General features: G+C 44.6%; 1 protein-coding gene across 3 annotated transcripts in view; it reads left to right on the forward strand.

Annotated features, from left to right (window-relative positions):
* Positions 1 to 24,845, forward strand: part of VWC2 (von Willebrand factor C domain containing 2) — a 1,471,707-nt gene that overhangs the window by 257,916 nt on the left and 1,188,946 nt on the right. The window lies entirely within an intron of this gene.

The raw sequence follows: 24,845 nt of genomic DNA on the forward strand, positions 1-24,845 counted from the left end.
CCACTCTGGAAGACTTGTCTCTACCATACAAATATCAGTGGACCTCTCTTGCCTGTGATTGGCTGCAGTGGTTAGTTGACTAGAAGATTGTTTCATCAACAAAACATCTGATGACGCAGTCTTCTAGTAGCCTGTTCCTGCATGTATGGTGTGGGTATGGAGCAGTCTCGGCAGCAGTGCTTTCTCCATCAGCAACGAGTGTCAACTGAACACTACATCCGACACTCTGCTTTAGGTGTAATCGATGCTAGTGGCAGTTTAATGGTCTAGATGCTTCTTTCAGTAGATGGTTGCTATAATGAGGTGGTATTATAAGGGTGCCGATTGCTGTTATGATAAAAAGGCCAAACATTGCCGTCATTTGTCTACTTCTAGATGCAGGTCTTAATAGGCTGGATATCAATGTGAAACTGACAGGTATAATGCACTGCAATACAGAAGCATTGTAATGTATTTTGCAAGTGATCAGATCACAGTGTTTTCAAGTCCTGTAGTGGGACTGAACAAAATGGACAAAAAAAGATAATGTTTTAAAAAAAAAAAACATTAAAGTAAAAATAAATAAAATTGCCTCCTTTTGATGTTGCAAAGTATTTTACTAGACAAAATCCCAAAACAACATATTAAATGAACCGTAAAATCATTTCGTTATTTATCCTACAATTAAACATTGTGCCAGATCTATTTTGGTCACCTCCTCTACAAAAAAATATGACACAAAATCGAACAAAAAGATGCACATACCCCCAAAAGGTACAATTATTAACTACCGATTGTCCTGCAACAACAGGACTTTACAAAACTCGTGCAGCTGAAAAAATGGCTTTAATGGCTTTTATGTTATGGCTTTTAAAATATGGCAACATAAAATCAAGTGAAAAAAAGTAAATTTATCATGCAGGCAGGGCAAAACTAAAAATAATCTTATATGCATTTGATATTGGCAGAAATGTATCAGATCAATGTAAGTATATAATTTATGCCATGCAGTAAAACTTGTAAAAACCGAAATGCAACACAATATCAAAATCCCTTTGATTGATCTGGCCTACCATAAAATGAATGAAAAGCAAACAAAAAGTTGCATGTGGCCCCCCCCAAAAATGCAGATGAAAACTATTCAACTGATCTCACAAAAAGCAAGCCCTCACACAACTTCTATATGGCAAAGAAAGTTAAAATATTCTGAGATATAAAACTTGTTCTATATAAAAATAACTGTTACTGTATAAAAGCAGTAAAACAAAAAGTAAATATATATAAATTTGGTGTCACCTGACTCATACGGACCAAAAAGAATAAAGTTAACGTGATTTATACCAAACAAGGAACACCTCAAAAATTAATATATTATGCTGTTTATGTGGCACAGGGACTTAGGGACTGTTTTCATTGTGAGCTCAGCATTAGCTGAGTGAGATCTTTTAATGCTTAGTAAAAGAGTTTCCAAAAGTACGGCTCTTCAGAGCCCTAGGCGCTAATGGTAAGAAGCAGTACAACTATACTTATTTTTGACCAACTTTATAAAAAGAATATTTGTTTTACAGTTGTACAAAAATACAGCATACCAATATTTTCTAGATTGTAAGAGAACAGTAGTGATGAGCGAATATGTTCAAAATCCAATCTCCAAAAAAAAAGTATTTATTCAGCCACCAATTGTGCAAGTTCTCCAACTTAAAAAAATGAGAGAGGCCTGTAATTGACATCATAGGTAGACCTCAACTATGAGAGACAAAATGAGAAAACAAATCCTGAAAATTACATTGTCTGATTTGGAAAGAATTTTTTTTAAATTTTGGTGGAAAATAACAATTACAAATTAATATCAATTACAAACGTTCATCTCAATATTTTGGTAAATATCCTTTGTTGGCAATGACAGAGGTCAAACGTTTTCTGTAGGTCTTCACAAGATTGGCACACACTGTTGCTGGTATGTTGGCCCATTCCTCCATGCAGATCACCTCAAGAGCAGTGATGTTTTGGGGCTGCCACTGGGCAACATGGACTTTCAACTCCCTCCAAAGGTTTTCTATAGAGTTTAGATCTGGAGACTGGCTAGGCCACTCCAGGACCTTGAAATGCTTCTTACAAAGCTACTTCTTCATTGCCCTGGCATGGTGCTTGGGATCATTGTCATGCTGAAAGCCCCAGCCACGTTTCATCTTCAATGACCTTGCTGATGGAAGGAGGGTTGCACTCAATATCTCACGATACATGACCCCATTCATTCTTTCATGTACACGTATCAGTCATCCTAGTCCCTTGGCAGAGAAGCAGCACCAAAGCATTATGTTGCCAATCCCATGCTTCACAGTAGGTATGGTGTTCTTTGGATGCAACTCAGCATTCTTTCTCCTCCAAACACGACAAGTTGTGTTTCTACTAAACAGTTTTACTTTTGTTTCATCTGACCACATGACATTCTCCCAATATTCTTCTGGATCATCCAAATGCTCTCTAGTAGAGATGAGCGTTGTTCTACTCGAACTGTTCGCCAATCTCAAATTCGAGCTGTTTTGGGCGGTGTTCGAGCCGGTCGGCGAACACGAACAATTTGAGAAAAATTCGGCTGTTCGAGGTTATGTTCGATAACTGTTCGTGCACCAAAATCATAACTGGATTTTTTCTCAGTAATGAAGAAAATTAATGTTAATACGCAGTTTGAGTGTACAGCGGGGCGGGGGGAGGGGCAGGGGATGGATCTCTGCAGGAACAATGAAGATCTCCATTTTTTTTTCTCTTTCCCGCATTTGCAGTGGGGAGGTGCAATCTGTCAGCCTATCAGCAGCGCACACACGGAGCGAAGTGCTTTTTTTCACACAAGCAAGGGCATGTGTGATTGGCAGTGTATGTCACATGTCCTTGCCCTATAAGACCAAGCCATTTTCCCCGTCGCCACCATTTTCTCACTGCTGCAGCTGCGTGTTAGACGGCACCGCTGTTGCTGTGTGCGCTATACCTTGTTAATTTCAAGCCAATTTTCGCACAAATATACAGATAGCTTGGGAGTAGGGAATAGTTGTGATTGCAGTCCTTTTAAGGACTAGGTTACAGCATTTCCTACGACTTTTATCAGGCAGGTCTGTGCTCTTAAATAGATAGATTGTGGGAGTAAAGACTAATTGTAATTGGAGTCCTTTTCAGGACTAGGTTACATCAGTTCCTATCAGTTTTTGCCAGGCAGGTCTGTGCCAGTGCTGTGCAAGTTTTTTTCACAGCATTTGGCTGAATCTAGCAAAGCTAATCCTTTTTGGCCTATTGCTGAGTGTGTTAGTCAGTGGAGTAGCCTATCTGTGTTGCAAGATATACCACCTGTGTATAGAATACCAATTTTTTTACTGCACCTAGTGAAGTAAAATCTTTTGGGCATAGCATCATTCTATTAGTCCATCTATACTGACCTCCATCAGGTTGCAAACTGAATATAATTTTTTTCTGCATCTAGCTCTGAAAAAATATTTGGGCTTCTAGCAGTGTGTGGGACTTGGTCTATTAGTCCATCTATACTGACCTCCATCAGGTTGCAAATTAAAAATAATTTTTTTCTTCATTTAGCTCTGAAAAAATATTTGGGCTTCTAGCAGTGTGTGGGACTTGTTCTATTAGTCCTTCTATACTGACGTCCAGCAGGTTGCAAATTGAATATAATTTTTTTCTGCATCTAGCTCTGAAAAAATATTTGGGCTTCTAGCGGTGTGTGGGACTTGGTCTATTAGTCCATCTATACTGACCTCCATCAGGTTGCAAATTAAAAATAATTTTTTTCTGCATCTAGCTCTGAAAAAATATTTGGGCTTCTAGCAGTGTGTGGGACTTGGTCTATTAGTCCATCTATACTGACCTCCATCAGGTTGCAAATTAAAAATAATTTTTTTCTGCATCTAGCTCTGAAAAAATATTTGGGCTTCTAGCAGTGTGTGGGACTTGGTCTATTAGTCCATCTATACTGACCTCCATCAGGTTGCAAATTAAAAATAATTTTTTTCTTCATTTAGCTCTGAAAAAATATTTGGGCTTCTAGCAGTGTGTGGGACTTGTTCTATTAGTCCTTCTATACTGACCTCCAGCAGGTTGCAAATTGAATATAATTTTTTTCTGCATCTAGCTCTGAAAAAATATTTGGGCTTCTAGCGGTGTGTGGGACTTGGTCTATTAGTCCATCTATACTGACCTCCATCAGGTTGCAAATTAAAAATAATTTTTTTCTGCATCTAGCTCTGAAAAAATATTTGGGCTTCTAGCGGTGTGTGGGACTTGGTCTATTAGTCCATCTATACTGACCTCCATCAGGTTGCAAATTAAAAATAATTTTTTTCTGCATCTAGCTCTGAAAAAATATTTGGGCTTCTAGCAGTGTGTGGGACTTGGTCTATTAGTCCATCTATACTGACCTCCATCAGGTTGCAAATTGAATAAAAAAAATTTCTGCATCTAGCTCTGAAAAAATATTTGGGCTTCTAGCGGTGTGTGGGACTTGGTCTATTAGTCCATCTATACTGACCTCCATCAGGTTGCAAATTAAAAATAATTTTTTTCTGCATCTAACCCAGCCAATAGTTTTGGCCTAATACCACAGTTTGGCCACTCAGCTCTGCTCGGTTACCATCCATTGTTTTTTTGTACAAACAACTCCAGAGTTGTGAATTAGTTAACCACCAAAATGAGTGGAAAAAGGCCTGCTGCTGGTGGAAAGGGGAATAGGCGTGTTGGGAAGGGGAAAAAAGGTTGTGTCCGTGGGGTAGGTGCAGAAGAAAGACCATCTTCCAGCAAACTAAAATGTCTACTTCTTTTAGCGGACAATGTGATAAGATCCCTTTCTTACGGCCACGCCAATCGCTACAAATTCCAGATGAGGCACAAAAACAGCAGGTGCTTCAACGGATATCAAGTGCTCCTTTAAGTGGGCTCTCCTCCACATCAACTTCAACATCACAAATACTCCAGTCCTCAAAGGTGTCACCCAAATCGCACTTGCTTCCTCACAGCTCCCAAATCTCCAGCTGCCCGTCTGAGTATGAGGTAGAACAGATGGTTGAGTCTGCAGAGCTGTTTACTCATACTATAGCCTGGGAATCAGAGGTCGACTCCAGCGCTTCTGTGAATCCAGACGAGGAAATGATCTGCACTGATGCCCAGAATCTTTATGAGTCGGATCCAGGACCAGACGCAGAAGGTTCTGACCATAATGTAGACCCTCATTCCCAAACTGTAACTCCTGTTGGTGGAGACAATGAGGAAGACGATGATAAGACTCAAATACCTGATTGGAGCGACAACTTTAGTTTTTTGTCAGGGCAGGAACAGGTTGGCTCTGAGGACGACGGGTGTGATAACGCACAGGGTGATGATGATGAGGTCGGAGATCCCACTTACTGTCAACCCACAGTCAGCCAAGAGATGAGGTCAGCAGAGGAGGTGGAGAAAGATGCTAGTGACGACGAGGTCAGGTTGCGCCTTCCTGGACAGAGACGTAGTACTGGAAGCCCGTCAACAACTGCATCCTCAAACACAACTCTGCCTCTCACCACAAGTCGTGGTAGCTCTTCAGGTCGCATGGGTGCTAAGCCTTGCATAGCCTGGGCATTTTTTCAGATCGATAAAGATGACCCAACTCGTGTTATCTGTAACATTTGTCAGCAAAAGCTAAGTAGAGGCCAAAAAATACATAGTTTGAGTACTTCATGCATGAACCGGCACATGGACATGAAGCATAAGTTGCAGTGGGAAGCTCAGTGTGCTACAATGCGGTCTAGCCGGCCGGGCCAACCACCGTCTGCCATATCTTGTGCATCCGCGGCCTCTTCATCCTCTGTGACTGGGGGGACAGCAGTCACACCTGTTTTGGGGCGCAGACCTGCCACCTCTTTACCCGCAACAGCCAGCGTGATTGGCAGGTCATCATTTTCTTTGGAGGTGGTAACACCAGCTGGTCTTGAGCGCTGTCCGACATCGATAGCACCACCTTTGGATCAAGGCAACCTAACATGTCCGCCTGCATCTTCCTCACAGACCGGCAGTTTGCCGGGGACACCCTTATCAACCCCGTCTAAGCACAATAGCCAGCCCTCGGTCCCTCAGATGTGGACAAGTAAAAGACCATTTCCTCCTAGCCATGAGAAAGCTAAGAGGTTGAATTTCACCATCTGCAAGCTCTTGGCTACAGAAATGCTGCCTTTCCGCCTGGTGGACACAGAGGATTTTCGAGACCTTATGTCCGTCGCAGTGCCCCAGTACCAGATGCCCAGTCGGCACTACTTCTCAAAGAAAGGTGTGCCTGCGCTCCACCAGCATGTCGCACACAACATCACCGCTTCTTTGAGAAACTCTGTGTGTGACAGGGTGCATTTCACCACAGACACTTGGACGAGTAGGCATGGACAGGGGCATTACATGTCGCTGACTGGGCACTGGGTAACTATGGTGACAGCAGGACAAGGGGCTGCTGTCCAAGTCTTGCCGTCCCCACGAGTTGTGCGTCAATCCTCTTTATGTCATTTTTCCTCCACTGCTTCTGCCTCCTCAACCTCCTCTCGGTCTTCCACCTGCACCCAAAGCCTGTCTGGTCATGCCACAAGCTTTCTAACTGCGCAGAAGGGATCCTGCACACCTCCTTACTATGCTGGCAGTAGGGCTCAACGTCATCAGGCGGTTTTTACATTGAAATGTCTGGGAAATGTGAGTCACACAGCTGAGGAGTTGTGGTCAGCTCTGGAGAACCAATTTCATGAATGGTTGTCTCCACTGGACCTGAAACCAGGGAAGGCCGTGTGCGACAATGCTGCAAACCTGGGTGCGGCCCTTCGCCGGGGCAATGTCACACACGTGCCTTGTATGGCTCACGTGTTGAACCTGGTTGTCCAGCAATTTTTAGCCCACTATCCCAGACTAGATGGCCTTCTGCAGAGGGCACGGTCGCTGTGTGCTCACTTCCGCCGTTCGCATCCCGCAGCTCAGCGACTTACATCTCTACAGAAGTCGTTGGGCCTGCCACTTCACCGGCTAAAATGCGATGTGCCTACCCGGTGGAATTCAACTCTGCACATGTTGCAGCGACTGTGGCAGCACCGACAAGCCCTGGTGCAATACGTTCTGACGTATAGCCTGGGCCAACGAGATTCAGAGGTGGGGCAAATCACGCTGGAGGAGTGGTCTCAGATCAGGGACCTATGCACCCTTCTGCACAGTTTTGAAATGGCGACGAAGATGTTTAGTGCTGACGATGCCATTATCAGCATGACTATTCCGGTGATTTACATGCTGGAGCACATGTTAAACAGAATTCGGAGTCAGGTGGTGGCACAAGAGGAGGTGGAGGAAGTAGAGGAGGAGGAGTTGTATGCGGAAGGGCTAACATCTGCAAGGTCCAGACGGTCGGCAGCACCAAGGCGGCAGGCATGTGAGGGTGGGGGAGATGGTTTTACCAGGGCGCATGGTAGCAGCCAAACTAGTGAGGAAGGTGCAGGAGCCCAGGAAGAAGTGGAGGACGAACTGATGGAAGACTCATCAGATGAGGGAGACCTTGATCACATTTCTGTTGTGCGAGGTTGGGGGGAGAGGACAGAGGAAGGAAGCATGATTGTTACCTCGCCACCAACACAACAGGGACTTGGTGCTCCTGGATGCGCAACACACATGAGTGCCTTCTTGCTGCACTACCTGCAACATGACCCTCGAATTGTGAGAATTAGAAATAATCCTGACTACTGGGTTGCCACACTGTTAGATCCCCGGTACAAAAGTAAATTTGCAGAAATTATTCCTGCCATAGAAAGGGATGCACGCATGCAGGAGTATCAGCAGAGACTGTTGCAGAATCTTACATGTGCTTTTCCACAAAATACCAGTGGTGCACGTAGTGAATCTCACAGTTCCAACTTGCCAACCGTGGGACCGTCAAGTGTTCAGCACTCAAACCGTAACAGAACCACAGTATCTGCTGGTAACATCAATTTTGCGGAATCATTTCACCACTTTTTTAGCCCATCCTTTGCAAGGCCACAGGAGACAAGAAGTCTGACACATAGTCAACGCCTAGAGACGATGGTACAGGAGTATCTCCAAGTAAACATTGAAGCCACGACTGTGTCACTGGACCCTTGCTCTTTTTGGGCTTCCAATCTGGATAAATGGCCGGAGCTAGCCACTTACGCCTTGGAGATCTTGTCATGCCCCGCAGCCAGCGTTCTGTCTGAACGTGTGTTCAGCGCTGCTGGTGGTGTGCTGACAGATAAGCGCAAGCGGCTCTCCACTGATAATGTAGACAGACTCACGTTCATAAAGATGAACAAATCATGGATCCGAAACGACTTTTCTACCCCTGTGTCATCCTGGGGAGAGTAAAAGCTTGATGATTGTTTAAAATCACCCTACCAACCGTTTTAAGCTTTCAAATTACTAATCATGTTTATCTGTATCTTGACTGGAAAATAATTTGGGCTTTGTAGCAGTGTGCAGCACTGATCCTATTAGGCCATCTATAATAAGCTCCACCAGATTTAAAATTAAAAATAATTTTTAGCTGCATCTAGCCCGGAAAATAATTTTGGGGCTCCGAGATGCGCAAGACACATAAGTGCCTTCTTGCTGCACTACCTGCAGCATGACCCTCATATTGTCAGAATTCGAAGTAATCATGACTACTGGGTTGCCACACTCTTAGATCCCCCAAACTTTTCGATCAACCTTTTCATTTTAATAAAGACCAAAAAAATGGTCATTTTTGAAATTATAAGCATTAGCAGGTTGTTAGAAACTGAAATCAAACAGTTTTCAACTCAAAACTTTATTCTAGGTGATGTTACATTTTCACATAGGACCCCTTGTTCGAAAGGAGCTTCTGAACTCTCTCGTCCATTGAATTTGTCAGGTTTTGGATGGTTTCTGCTTCAATTGTTTTGCATGAGGACAGAATACCCTCCCAGAGCTGTTGCTTAGATGTGAACTGCCTCCCGCCATCATAGACACTCCTTTTAATGATGCTCCAAAGGTTCTGAATGGGGTAGAGGTCAGGGGAGCATGGGGGTCACACCATAAGTTTGTCCCCTTTTATGCCCATATCAGCCAGAGATGCAGATGTTTTATGTGCAGCATGAGATGGTGCATTATCATGCAGAAAAATGATCTTGCTGTGAAATACACGGTTCTTCTTCTTGAACCATGGCAGGAAGTGCTGTTTGAGAAAATCCACATACATTATGGAGTTCATCTTTAGCGCCTTCAGGGATCCTAAAGGGGCCGACAATCTCTCTCCCCATGATTCCAGCCCAAAACATTACTCCACCTCCTCCTTGTTGGCGCTGTAGCTGTGTTTGCGTGGGGTGTCCATCAACCAGCCATCCTCCACTCCATCCATCTGGACCATCGAGCGCTGCACGGCACTCATCCGTGAACAAAACAGTTTTGAAATCAGTCTTCATGTAATGTTTGGCCCACTGGAGCCGTTTCTGCTTGTGTGAAGTGGATAGAGGAGGTCGACAGGATGGCGTATGCACAGCTGCAAACCTCTGAAGGACCCTGCATCTTGTTGTTCGGGGGACGTTGGAGGCACAAGCAGCTTCAAAAACTTGTCTGCTGCTATGACAAGGCTTTTTTGCCGCTGCTCTTTCAACCTGACGTAATTGCCTGTAGGAAAGAGTCCTCAATTTGCCCTTATCAGCACGCACACGTGTGTACTGTGAATCAGCTACATACTTCTTGATTGCCAAGACACTTCATCCTGATCATCGCACAATGTTGATTGTAGTCATGCCTTGACCTAAACACTCCACAATTTGTTGCTTCTCAGCAGCCGACACATCCTTTTTCTTTCCCATTTTGGCAGAAAATGTAGGCTGCTGAATAATGTGAGAGAGCCTTCTTAAGTAGTCTTGCCTTTCATTGGACACACCTGACAAACTAATTAGCACTGGTGTCTGCAATTGCTTACAGTGATATAAAGAGCCCTGACACACATCACCATCAATGAGTTTAACTGACAAACAAACAAATTCTTCCCTTATCACTCCTAAACACTTTTTGCATAATAATTTGGAACACAGTGTACATGTGCTTTTCCACAAAACACCAGTGGTTCACGTAGTGAATCTTACAGTTCTAACTTGCTAACCGTGGTCTGTATGGAGTTGTTCAATAAAGGGCCCAAAATTAAGATAACATAGATGGGAGAGGTCTCTATGAATAGGAATTCCTAAGTATTTGATACCCTGTGAGGGCCAGGCAAAGGGAAAGTTGGACTGGATGGAATCCTATATGGATTTGGGGAGGGAGACATCGAGGGCCTCAGACTTCGCTGCATTGATTTTAAAATTTGACCATGTAACAAAGTGATCTATTTCAGCCATAACAGCATGGATGGATATATGTGATTGAGTGATATATACTAGGACATCATCAGCAAATAGAGAGCACTTGTACTCGGTGCCTCCCACCTCAATCCACCTAATATTGGGGTTATGGCGAATTGATGAGAGCAGGTGCTCCGTCAGTAGGATGTATAAGAGAGGGGACAGAGAACATCCCTGCCTTGTCCCATTGGTGATTGTGAAAGGTGATGAAAATGTTCTGACGCGCCCCCTGGGCCTTGGGACACCCGGAGCCGGACCCTTTTTGGTGGATGCTGGTGGTTGTAGTCTTCGTGGCGGCGATCCGGTTCCGTGGCTCAGGGCGGTCAAACCAGTGGCGGAACTATTTATGTGGTTTTGATGTTTAAATGTCCGACTACGCCACCCGTGGATTGCGGTCAGAGTGAACCGCCGCTCCAGGGCAGACCGCTGAGGCTGGTGTTGTGGGTGCAGCAGAGCGTAGCATAACTCCCCACGGGAGGAGTATAGCCTCAGGGCAGTGTATGCGGAGGATGGGGGTGATGGTGCAGGGCAGCAGCAGTAACGACACGGAGTCAGTGATGCAGTTCAGGGCCTTTACTCACAGTTCTTATTATCCAGACCACGTCTGCAGGTAACGGCTGCCCACGTCGTCCTGTGCTCACCAGGTGAGGGGCTCAGACAACTCCCAGATAACTTTGGAGTGCTTCACAGGACCCCCTTTGTGTGTCCTTTGTCTGGCCTTTCTTACCAACACTTCTGTCCGGCTGCCTCGGGCCTCCTCTTGGTAAACTTGGCGCCAGTTTCCCTGACCCTATGTGGTGCCTTCCTAGCGGGTGGAGCAAGGGGCTGCGCCACATAAAATGTCAGAGCCTCCGGTTTCTAGCTGAGGGTCGTTTCCTGCCTCCACTAGTTCGGGGACCGGTCTCCCCCTTTGGCCTGACCCCTCCACGCAGGTGGATTCGGGCGTGCGGTGGCGACTCGCCCGTCCGCACCCCTGGGATCCCTTCATTCCTCGTTCCTGGAGCCTTCTCCGCTCCTCTTCCTTCCTTCTCCCTCTTGCAGGCCTGGGCCTCTGTTACTAGGCCCGCCTCCGGAGCAGAGCTCATGCAGAGCCCCTGCTCCCTGCCACTTCTGCTCAGACTTCTCTGCACTGAACTAAGATGGTGCCCACCTTTTATACTCCCTTCTCAATGCACCCAGGAACTGCTTCCTCCCTGCTCCTGCACTGCAGGGTTCCCCTTCCTCAGTGTTCCCTCCCCCCACTCCAGCCAGGGACAGGGACTGTCGTGCCCATCTCAGGGGCATATTGGTCGCCCTGCCCCACGGCAATGTGGTGTAATGCATGCAGGTGTCGGGTCCTGATCCACACTCCATCCTTATCTGAGAGTGAGATATCACACCTCTGGGTGAGGTGCAATACGTCTGTAGCAACCGGGCCCTCGGTGCTACAGTTCCATTTATCTTCAGCCTAGGTGACGTATTGTGATACAGGGCCGTGATTTTGGCTATAAAAGGGTCCCCTAGACCCCTACCCCAAGCTTTTTAAGAGAATCATATATGGCGTGCCAGGAGACTCTATGGAATGCTTTCTCAGCATCCAACGAGAGTATCTACTTACAAATTTTTAACTGCATCTAGCCCAGGAAATACTTTGTGCCTAGTAGCAGTGTCTGCTAGTCAGCGGATTATCCCGGCTGTTAAGCAAGCTACACCACCTGTAGTTTGGACACTTAATTTTTTCAAAGGAAATGCTTCGGGACCACGGGATACTTAGTGAAGAGCATCAGGAGGCACCCCAAGGCATAGGGGCTGGGACTGGCACTAGGATGCCTTGCGGTGGACAGCCGAGCTCGATCCTTATAAAAGCTTTTTAACTGCAGCAGCTTTAGTGGACGCTACTGGAGCTGGAATTACGCGGCTGCTGGCATGAGACTTGCCCTCCAATAGATCCTTGTAAATGGATTTAAAGTGTATTCATTCAAATTAGAGGGACAATTTAAATTAAAAAGCTTAGAGCTGCCTCCACCACAGGGGGGCTCTCTCGACCCACCAGCGGACAGGCACCAGTATTGGGAGAGGGGGGCTGGCCGTCAGGGTTCACCGCGGCTCTGGCACAAACCCGGCGACACGGAGGTGGCACGGGCAGGAGCGGACTGGCCGTCTCGGCTTCTCACTTTTTGGATTTTAGAAGGGCATGACATGCCTATATCTGTGTCTCCCCCTCCTTTTACTCCTCCACCTCTTTTCTTTTCGCATGACTATATGTACTTGTCACTTTTCCATGTGTTAGTTGTGTCTTCTGAGCAGTTTGTCAGCTTTTGGACACCATTGAAGGTGTTTTCTATCTGTTTCTATGTGTTTTTGTTTGCCTGCCATTGGTTTTAACGGTGTTCGAAGGTGTTCGACGAACAGTTCGACGAACAGTTCGGCGAACACACGGGTGTTCGACGAACCGAACCGAACTCGAACACTACGGGGGTGGCTCAACACTACTCTCTAGCAAACTTCAGACGGGCCCGGACATGTAATGGCTGAAGCAGGGGGACACGTCTGGCACTGCAGGATCTGAGTCCCTGGCTGTGTAGTGTGTTACTGATGGTAGCCTCTGTAACGTTGGTCCCAGCTCTCTGCAGGTCATTCACTAGGTCCCTCCGTGTGGTTCTGCGATTTTTTCTCACCGTTCTTGAGATCATTTTGACCCTACGGGGTGAGATCTTGTGTGGAGCCCCAGATCGAGGGAGATTATCAGTGGTCTTGTATGACATCCATTTTCTAATTATTGCTCCCACAGTTGATTTCTTCACACCATGCTGCTTGCCTATTGCAGATTCAGTCTTCCTAGCCTGATGCAGGGCTTCAATTTTGTTTCTGGTGTCCTTTGCCAGATCTTTGGTCCTCACCATAGTGGAGTTTGGAGTGTGACTGTTTGAGGTTGTGGACAGGTGTCTTTTATACTAAAAACAAGTTCAAACAGGTGCCAGTACTACAGGTAATGAGTGGAGGAGAGAGGAGCCTCTTAATGAAGAAGTTACAGGTCTGTAAGAGCCAGAATTCTTGCTTGTTTGTAATTGACCAAATACTTATTTTCCACGAAAATTTGAAAAAAAATTCTTTCCAAATCAGACAATGTGATTTTCAGGATTTGTTTTCTCATTTTGTCTATAGTTGAGGTCTACCTATGATGTCAATTACAGGCCTCTCTCATCTTTTTAAGTGGGAGAACTGGCACAATTGGGGGCTGACCAAATACTTTTTTTCCCCACTGTATATATATATATATATATATATATCCATCTGAACTAACAGTCCTACTGAAGACTAATCCAGCTGCATATAATTAGTGCTAGGCAGGCAGGCAGTGTATGAGGCAGACTGCAGTGTATGATACAGCACTAGAGGGTCCATTGAACGTCTTGTCTGCTGTTGCTGTAATAATTACAGATATTTGTAAAAATAGCCCAAGGTATCAGGGGCCAGGGCAAATTTTATTTTTTATCCCAATCCTTGTTATTTGCTTAAAAAGAAATCCAGAGTACACGATTTTATCCTTCACACATGTGGCTAATTCCTTTTCTATATCTATTTTAGATTTGAGGTTGGAGGGAAGGCTGAGAAATTGCATCTTTTCATCCACTCACTCTAAACCATTATCTGGTAATTCCATATTGCATGCTAATAGCAGTCATCCACGACATACCATCAAATCTGTATCAGTGGGGGAAATGACCAGAATTGTTAGAAATTGCAGTGATGGTTCTTGTTTGAATACAGAACTGCAGCAATGCCAGGACAAACTTCGGAAACGGGGATATCCTCAATGGTCTCTTACTAGAGCTAGGGATATTGCATGCAGAAAGAATCGTCAGGAATTAATTAGACATAGACAGAAAGAAAAATCAACATTTGTTAAGTGTCCTTTATTGTCTACCCAATATAGTCTACAGTTTAATGAAATCAAGAGGATTATAACAAAAAATATAGCCATGTTGTACGAGGATGAGGTTTTGTCCACTATATTGGAGCCAGGGTGCCAGATATTAGCCAAGAAGGGTTTTTCATTGGGCAATATTATATCACCAAGTTTTTTCCGAGGTCAAAAAGCACATAGTACATGGCTCAATCATCCAGGTTTTTTCAAGTGTGGGGGACTGTGGTGTAGAACATGTAAACATTCGGTCGCTGCACGTACATTTTCTGGTAATAATGATGTGGAACACAAGATAAAACAATATATAAACTGCAACTCGCAGTATGTGGTGTATATGATCAGATGTCTGGAGTGTAATTTATGTTATATAGGATGCACTGGTAGGAAGCTGAAGGTCAGAATCTCTGAACATTTAACTGACATCATTAATTCTTCCATCTCCAATCGCGCCATATCTAACGCATCAAAGCATTTCATCAGTTCCCATGGGAGACGTATGTCTTCTTTTAGAGTTCTGGGTGTGGAACATATACTGAAGTCTGAGAGGGGAGGAGACCTCAGGAGACGCATGTTAACAAGAGAAGCTTTCTGGATGATTTGCCTGGGAACTTGCCATCCACATGGACTTAATTCTCGGAGAGAAGTCATGTTTCATTATTGAGGTGTTCACATATGGGACTTTTCATTCATGCATTCGTTCATTTATGCATCTATGTATTTATATATTTGATATGTATTTTGCACGTATTTGTTCTTATTAGGGTGTGTTGTTAGTGTATTTTTTTTGTTTTGTTATAATATGGGTGTGATCTCATTAGTCATGTGATTGGTGTATTACTTGTGATTGGTTTTAGAAATATTTAAAAAGATCACAGCAACATGCCATAGTAGCTTGACAAAGAACGCTGGTTGGCGTTGGAAATGCGTTGCTATGTGAATTTCCATGTACCTTGTGACCTCATCAGATTTTAAAATGATGTAATAAAAACTTAGAATTTTTTAATATACATTTTTGGAGCTGGAATTTTTCACTTCTTTTTTGCAATAATTACAGATATTTGTAGACATAGCCCCAGATATCAGGGGCCAGGGAAATTTTTTTTTATCTTAATTCTGGTTATTTTCTTAAAAAGCAATCCAGAATGCACCATTTTTCTGCTACATTTCCTTGTTCTCACTGCAGAATAAAGCCAGATCTGTTCCATATTTTAGCAATAAAAATCCAGAAATTTGAACTGAACGTGGAAAATGTTGGCCTCCTTTTCCATTCTGTTACAGTGTGTCGGTCAAGCTATTCGCACTAGGTGTCTGTGAAGAATAGTATTAGTAAATTACAGGCCTGCTATTTAAATCCATGGTTCTCTGTCAGACATATCATCTATAAGACTGTTCCAAAATCAGACATTTCTTCCATTTTCATTCCGTTGCAGTGTGTCGGTCAAGCTATTCACACTAGGTCTTTGTGTAGAATAATATTAGTAAATTACAGGCCTGCTATTTAAAACCGTGGCTCTCTGTCAGACGTATCACATATAACTGTGGTTCAAATCCAGCCATTTGTAGTGAACGTGGAAAAGAGTGTCCTCCATTCATAGATTGTAGCAGTGTGTCAGTGTACACCATTTTACAGCTCCATTTGCTTGTTTGCAGAATACAGCCAGACTGTTTTTGTTTTATTCATATTACTGTATTGTGGAAGCAGAGGAACTTTTTTCAATGATCAGATGCACGTGATCCATATGAGTGCCGTAATATTGCAGAAATTTTGTGGTGCGTACCAAATATTCCACTCCTTTTAAAGTCAGCCACATGTGTTTTGTTGAACCAATTGACACTTGGTCGCTGACAAATACCATACTATTAGGCAACTGCCTGAAACCGTGGCCATCAGACGTTATCCCATATGACTGCCCTAATAATCCAGCAATTATTGTGAGCGTGTCAAATATTACAATCCATTTAAAGTATTGCAGTTGAGGGTTCAAACCTATTCTCAGTTGGCCGCTGACAAATTGCATATCTGTGAACAATTTTGTCAGAGTATTACGCCACCCTTGCAGACTGACAAAAAAAAAAACATGCAAAAACAATCTAAAATGGAAAACATGTTAAGAATCATTCTTTCCAGGGTAATGACTTGTATATAAGGCCAAAGAAATGAAAAAAATAAAGTTATGGACTGTGGAAAACATTTATGAGACCAGAATGAACACTCATGTGTAGCTGGTGATGATACCACCTAGCAGCAGCACCTGTTCTTTTTGTAAATGCATCTGACAGTTTTATAGATAGGGAACAGAATAGATTTAACAATTTTTTGGGTTGCAACAGCAGCACGCAGTATAAGACAATAATACCTGTCTGGATCAGTGTAATACGCTATCCATACTGCGATACCTCACCCTTAAAAGAATTTCAGATAAGACAGTTAATATTCTAGAACATAGAATATACACTGCTCAAAAAAAATAAAGGGAACACTCAAATAACACATCCTAGATCTGAATGAATGAATACTTTGTTCTGTACAAAGTTGACTGTGCTGACAACAAAATCACCCAAAAATCATCAATGGAAATCCAATTTATTAACCAATGGAGGCCTGGATTTGAAGTCACCCCCAAAATTAAAGTGGAAAAACACACTACAGGCTGATCCAACTTTGATGTAATGTCCTTAAAACAAGTCAAAATGAGGCTCAGCATTGTGTATGGCCTCCACGTGCCTGTATGACCTCCCTACAACGCCTGGGCATGCACCTGATGAGGTTGTGGATGGTCTTCTGTGGGATCTCCTCCCAGACCTGGACTAAAGCATCCGCCAACTCCTGAATAGTGTTGAGCCACCCCCGTAGTGTTAGGGTTCGGTTCGGTTTGTCGAACACCTGGATGTTCGAGGAACTGTTCGTCGAACTGTTCGTCGCACACCTTAGAACACCGTCAAACACCGTTAAAACCAATGGCAGGCAAACAAAAACACATAGAAACACATAGAAAACACCTTCAAAGGAGTCCAAACTGACAAACTGACAAACTGCTCAGAAGACGCTCTCTTTAAAAAAGCCGGCCGGCAATTCAGCAGCGGCATACACCGGTACCTGACAATTTAGACAAGAAGGAATAGAGCATCACACATAGATTAGATAGATAGAAACATGTCAGTCACATATATAATAAGTACAGTGACAGTGTTGGTTACTGTACTTGTCATTTAGTGTAAAGGATTTATTAAAAAAAATATTAGTGTTTTCATGCACCGTCTCTTTAAAAAAGCCGGCCGGCAATTCAGCAGCGGTACCCGACAATTTAGAACAGAAAGATAGAGCATCACACAGAGATTAGATAGATAGAAACATGTCAGTCACATATATAAGAAGTACAGTGACAGTGTCGGTTACTGTACTTGTCATTTAGTGTTAAAATCAAGGATTTATTAAAAAAAAAAATTGGCGTGGGGTTCCCCATAATTTTAGTCTCTAGCGGAGGTTAAGCAGACAGCTGGGGCAGATGTTTGAAGCCTGGGAAGAGGGTAATACCCACGGAGCTTCCCAGGCTACTAATATCAGCCCCCAGCTGAATACCTAGCCTTTACTAGCTATTAAAATGGGGGACCCCCCCAAAAAATGACCTGAGGTCCCCCCTATTTTAATAGCTAGCAAAGGCTAGGCAGACAGCTGGGGGCTGATATTAATAACCCAGGAAGGGTGCCATGAATATTGGCCCCCTCCCAGGCTAGAAACGCCAGCTGTCAGCCGCCCCAGAAATGGCACATCCATAGGATGCGCCAATTCTGGCACTTAGCCTCGCTCTTCCCACTGCCCTGTAGCGGTGGCAGTGGGGTAATAGGGCTGGGGTTAATGTCAACTTATAATGCCAGCTGACATCAAGCCCAGGTTAGTAATGGAGAGGCGTCTATAAGACACCCCCCTTACTAACCCCATAGTCAAAGTTAAAAAAAACACAAACACCCAGAATAAAGTCCTTTAATGGAAATAAACACACAATTATTTATTGTTCTAAAGTAAACCATACTTACCGTCACGCCCATACCAGCTGAAGCCAACGATCTCCTGCAATAAAAGAAAAATAATAAAGCAACATCATCCTTACCTTTCCATGGTTCCCACGACAGCTTCAGCTCTGCTACATCGAGATGACAGGCTGGACCGCAGCAGAAAGCTGCCATCCAGCCTGTCATCCCGCGGACACTGAGAAGCGCAGGCATGCTTGCGCTCCTCAGTGTCAGGCTGTGACGGCATCCAGATGAGCCGAGGTCATGTCCAATGAACTCAGCTCACCTCATGTACGTCACTGACAGCGTGGGAAAATTCTCCTGCACTCAGCGCTTCAGCGTGAGAATTTTCTCACGCTGTCAGTGACGTGCATGAGGTGAGTTCATGTCCAATGAACTCAACTCACCTCATGCACGTCACTGACAGCGTGGGAAAATTCTCCTGCACTCAGCGCTTCAGCGTGAGAATTTTCCCACGCTGTCAGTGACGTGCATGAGGTGAGCTCATGTCCAATGAACTCAGCTCACCTCATGTACGTCACTGACAACGTGGGAGAACTCTCACACTGAAGCGCTGAGTGCAGGAGAATTTTCCCACACTGTCAGTGACGTGCATGAGGTGAGCCGAGTTCATTGGACATGAACTCGGCTCATCTGGATGCAGTCACAGCGAGACACTGAGGAGCGCAAGCATGCCTGCGCTTCTCAGTGTCTGCGGGATGACAGGATGGATGGCAGCTTTCTGCTGCGGTCCAGCCTGTCATCTCGATGTAGCAGAGCTGAAGCTGTCGTGGGAACCATGGAAAGGTAAGGATGATGTTGCCTTTTTATTTTACTTTTATTGCAGGTGATCGTTGGCTTCAGCTGGAATGGGCGTGATGGTAAGTATGGTTTAATTTAGAACAATAAAGAATTGTGTGTTTATTTCAATTAAAGGACTTTATTCTGGGTGTTGTGTTTTTTTTTAATTCTTTACTAGAAATTCATGGCGGTCATGTCTAATATTGGCGTGACCCCATGAATTTCGGGCTTAGGGCCAGCTGATAATACCAAGCTGGCCCTAACCCCTTTATTACCCAATGAGCCACCACACCAGAGCCCTGGATGAGTTGGGCCTTCCTGCGTTGCAGATTCCAGCCCCCAGCTGCCTAGTTGTACCTGGCAGGATGCAAAAATAGGGCGAAGCCCCACGTATTTTTTTTATTAATTATTTCATGAAATTCATGAAATAATTAAGAAAAAAAGGCCTTCCCTATATTGTTGTGTCCGGCCAGGTACAAATAGGCAGCTGGTGGTTGGGAGCTGCCCGTTCCTGCCTGCTGTACCTGGCTGGACACACATATAGTGCGAAGCCCCATGTAAATTTTTTTAAATTATTTCAGGAAATTCATGAAATAATTATAAAAAAATTGACGGTAAGTATGGTTTAATTTAGAACAATAAAGAATTGTGTCTTTATTTCAATTAAAGGACTTTTTTCTGGGTGTTTGTGTTTTTTTTTAACTTTGACTATGAGGTTAGTAATGGGTATGTCTTATAGACGCCTCCCCATTACTAACCTGGGCTTGATGTCAGCTGGCATTATAAGCTGACTTCAACCCCAGCCCTATTACCCCACTGCCACCGCTACAGGGCAGTGGGAAGAGCGAGGCTAAGTGCCAGAATTGGCGCATCCAACGGATGCGCCATTTCTGGGGCGGCTGACGGCTGATGTTTCTAGCCTGGGAGGGGGCCAATATTCATGGCACCCTTCCTGGGCTATTAATATCAGACCCCAGCTGTCTGCCTAGCCTTTGCTAGCTATTAAAATAGGGGGGACCCCACGTCATTTTTTTTGATGGGTCCCCCATTTTAATAGCTAGTAAAGGCTAGGTATTCAGCTGGGGGCTGATATTAGTAGCATGGGAAGCTCCATGGGTATTAACCCCTTCCCAGGCTTCAAACATGTGCCCCAGCCGTCTGCTTAACCTCCGCTAGAGCCTAAAATTATGGGGAACCCCACGCCAATTTTGTTTAAAATAAATTTAACACTAAATGACAAGTACAGTAATCAACACTGTCACTGTACTTCATATATATGTGACTGACATGTTTCTATCTATCTAATCTATGTGTGAATCTCTATTCCTTCTATTCTAAATTGTCGGGTACAGCTGCTGAAATGCCGGCCGGCTTTTTTAAAGAGACGGTGCATGAAAACACTATTATTTTTTTTAATAAATCCTTTACACAAAATGACAAGTACAGTAAGCAACACTGTCACTGTTCTTCATATATATGTGACTGACATGTTTCTATCTATCTAATCTATGTGTGATTCTCTATTCTTTCTGTTCTAAATTGTCGGGTACTGGTGTATGCCGCTGCTGAATTGCCGGCTTTTCATGTTTCACTGTGAGCACTGTTCCCATCGATTTGGGCAATCACTGTAATGCCACAACCACCATGGCTGTGGCATTACTGTGAGTGGCAGACAATCCCTGCATGATTTGTGCTCTAAATAGCGCCAGACATGCAGGACACGCTTTTGGTGCATGAACAGTTATCGAACATAACCTCGAACAGTCGAATTTTTTGCAAATCGTTCGGGTTCGTCAAACAACTCGAACACCGCCCAAAACAGCTAGAATTTGAGATTGGCGAACAGTTCTAGTCGAACACCGCTGATCTCTACTCCTGAACAGTCTGTGGTGCAACGTGACGTTGGTGGATGGAGCGAGACATGATGTCCCAGATGTGCTCAATCGGATTCAGGTCTGGGGAACAGGCGGGCCAGTCCATAGCTTCAATGCTTTCTTCTTGCAGGAACTGGTGACACACTCCAGCCACATGAGGTCTGGCATTGTCCTGCATTAGGGGGAACCCAGGGCCAACTGCACCAGCATATGGTCTCACAAGGGGTCTGAGGATCTCATCTCGGTACCTAATGGCAGTCAGGCTACCTCTGGCGAGCACATGGAGGGCTGTGCTACCCTCCAAAGAAATGCCAACCCACACCATTACTGACCCACTGCGAAACCGTTCATGCTGAAGGATGTTGCAGGCAGCAGATCGCTCTCCACGGCGTCTCCAGACTCTGTCACGTCTGTCACATGTGCTCAGTGTGAACCTGATTTCATCCGTGAAGAGCGCAGGGCGCCAGTGGCTACTTTGCCAATCCTGGTGTTCTGTGGCAAATGCCAAGCATCCTGCATGGTGTTGGGCTGTGAGCACAACCCCCATCTGTGGACGTCGGGCCCTTATACCACCCTCATGGAGTCGGTTTCTAACCGTTTGTGCAGACACATGCACATTTGTGGCCTGCTGGAGGTCATTTTGCAGGGCTCTGGCAGTGCTCCTCCTGTTCCTCCTTGCACAAAGGAGGAGGTAACAGTCCTGCTGCTGAGTTGATGCCCTCCTATGGCTCCCTCCACATCTCCTGGTATCTGCTCCATGCTCTGGACACTGTGCTGACAGACACAGCTACCCTTCTTGCCACAGCTCGCACTGATGTGCCATCCTGGATGAACGGCACTACCTGAGCAACTTCTGTGGGTTGCACTGTAGACACTGCCTCATGCTACTGTACCTCTAGGGGTGAGAGCAATGGCAAAATGAAAAAGTGACCAAAACAACAGCCAAAAAGGATGAGACAGAGAAATGGTCTGTGGTCACCATCTGCAGAACCACTCCTTTAAAGGGGGTATCTTGCTAATTGCCTATCATTTTTACCAGTTGTCTGTTCCATTTGCACAACAGCAGGAGAAATTGATTCACAATCAGTGTTGCTTCATAACTGGTCAGGTAGATTTCACAGAAGTGTTATTAACTTGGAGTTACATTGTGTTGTTTAATTGTTCCCTTTATTTTTTTGAGCAGTGTATTTGAATTGTCCTTCCAATTAAGGGTGTCTCCTATACTGTTATTGAATATAAAACAATTTCAAGGGCTGCCAAAAAATAGGACGCACTACAAAACACATTTGAATAGACATAAATAAAATAAAAATAATAATAAAAACACAGTAGGATCTTTCTTTAGTATAAAAACCAGACTCGCCAATGTAACCTCAATGTAATCACATCGTTCAGTTCCTGCACCTCCTCCTCCAATTCGGCCTCAGTGTCCAAAATCACCACATCAATCACAAGCTGGACGCACTGCAGCACTGCCTTGGGGAGTGGCAACAGGCTGTGCTGAAGATAATATGCTTAATGCTTAGGTGACAAACCGCCCACCGCTGGAGAGTTGTTGAAAGCTGTAACACAGCAGCCAGGCACGGTCGTATGTGACAATGGGCCGAACCTGGTGGCAGAGAAATGACAGCCGGAGTAGATACCATTTCCCTCAATGCCAGTCCTTTCACTGAACTAAAGAGTATGGCTGTGGTGAAATACAACTCTCATCGAGAAGCAGTGTCAGTGAAAAATATTGGGCCCACCAGAGGATTTCATTTTGAGGGCCCCGCTCAAGAGCTCCATTGCAGCTGCAAAGTGTGCGCTATCATGAACTCTCCTGATGGAGAAGCCAGGGCCCACCCGAGGATTCTCTGGTAGGCCCGTATAACCTTGCTGAGAAGCAGCCTTGGCTAAGAAAAGTGTGTGGGAAGGTTCCTGGACACTCTATGGCAGCTTTTTTTAATGTGGACTGACTCCAGCAATCCAGATTGCAATCTATGATCCCATCACTGGCTCCCCATTGGCTAGAGACTTCAGTTCAAAACCGTAACCATGACATCCAAAGCCATCCACAACCTGTCTGCTCCATATGTCTGTGACCTAGTCTCACGGTAAATACCAGTACGCAATCTCCGATCCTCACAAGATCTCCTTCTCTACTCCTGTCATCTCTCCTCTTCCCACAATCGCATACAAGATTTTTCCTGTGCATCCTTTCTACTCTTGAACTGTGTACCCCAACATATCAGGCTCTCGCTTACTGTTGAAATGTTTAAAAGGAAGCTGAGGACCCACCTCTTCCGACAAGCCTACAACCTTCAGTAACCCTTGATCCACCATACCGCTGCACGACCAGCTGTAACCTCACCGACTGTATCCTCGCCCATCCCTTATACTGTTTGTGCTCCCTCATGGGAAGTGTCCTCTCTGCTCTTGTACCAGTCAGTGACTTCTTTTCACATGTAAAGCGCAGTGGAATAAATGGCGCTATAATAATGAATAATAATAATTGTACTGCTTGTACTCTGGGTCAATTGATAGCACTTTCCTGGTGACTGCCCCTAAATTGATGCGTTTTGTCAGCTTTTGGTCCCGCTTGAAGGTGTTGTGTATATGTTTGGTTTTGGCACCCATTGAATCCAAAGGCGTTTGGCAATCTTTGGCAAATATTAGCCAATTACATTGGTGAATATTGCAAAAATGGCGATTGTAATCCGAAACGAATATTTAAATATTTACTCGTCTCTAATCATAAACACCCTTGAAATAATTTTATGGGTGTTGCGTCACGGTCTCCCTAGTGATATGGTGGTGGAGGATGAGTAGAAGGAGGAGGGCGACATAAAATAGAACGATTCCTGAAGGGTATACCCATGTCTGGGTGTGAAGGTTTGCATGGGAATAGACTCCCAAAAAAATAACCACTGGATTTGAGTTTATGTTTGATGCTATCATCTGGTGGTGTTGAGAAGTCTGGCCCAACTCAGCCCTTGTTCATTTCAATAAGAGTCAGCCTGTCAGCATTTTCAGTTGAAAGGCGGATGCACCTATCAATTTTATCAGTTATAATGCCCCCGTCGGTGCTAAAAACGATCTCTGACAAAACGCTAGTGGCCAGGACCTTCAAGGCATAGAAAGACAGTTCATGCCACGTGTCCAGCTTGCTTCTTCCAAAACTTTTCCCTTCTTGTCAGAGTACCCTGTGTATCAGGGCCTGGGCACTGGGAGGGTCTGGGAAAACCATCCCAAACCTTGGACAGCGTTCTCCTACCTCTGCCATGAACTGTCTGACTTTGACCTCTGCCACCAGCATTGTCAGATGGGAATTCCTCCCTCTCCTAACCTACCTATACCTGACTTTGCAATTTCCTTTAGGTACTGCCACCATAATTCCCACTCGGCACGCCTGCTATCTTGGAGTCATATTTGACACAACTTTTCTTTTTTTCAACTTGGAAAATCACTCACTTGCTCATATCACCTGCACCTTAAAAACTTCTCCAGAATTCAACCTTTTCTCACCTTTGAAACAGCAAAAACTCTTACTGTCACTCTTATTCACTAGAAAAACTCTCTCCCTTTAAACAAACTGTCTCCTCTCCAATCCTTTCTGAATGCCGCTTCACCGACACCTCTACCCTGTGCCAGTCATTGCACGGGTTAGGTTAAACAATCACTGCAGAATACAATACAAACTCATCTCTCTCACCCACCAAGCTGTCCACAGTTCAGCACCGGCCTATATCTCTTCCCTCATTTCTGTGTATCACCACTCCTGTGCCCTCCATTCTGCAACTGATCTAAGACAGATATCCTCCTTAATCAGAACCTCACACCTCCATCTCCAAGAATTCTCTTGTGCCATGCCAGTTTTCTGTAATGCCCAAAATGCGTACAACGCAATGGTCATGATAAAGGCAG

This window comes from Phyllobates terribilis, unplaced genomic scaffold, assembly GCF_046119375.1.
Source record: "Phyllobates terribilis strain yellow unplaced genomic scaffold, ASM4611937v1 Scaffold_4__5_contigs__length_816908805, whole genome shotgun sequence".
Classification (NCBI taxonomy): Eukaryota; Metazoa; Chordata; class Amphibia; order Anura; family Dendrobatidae; genus Phyllobates; species Phyllobates terribilis.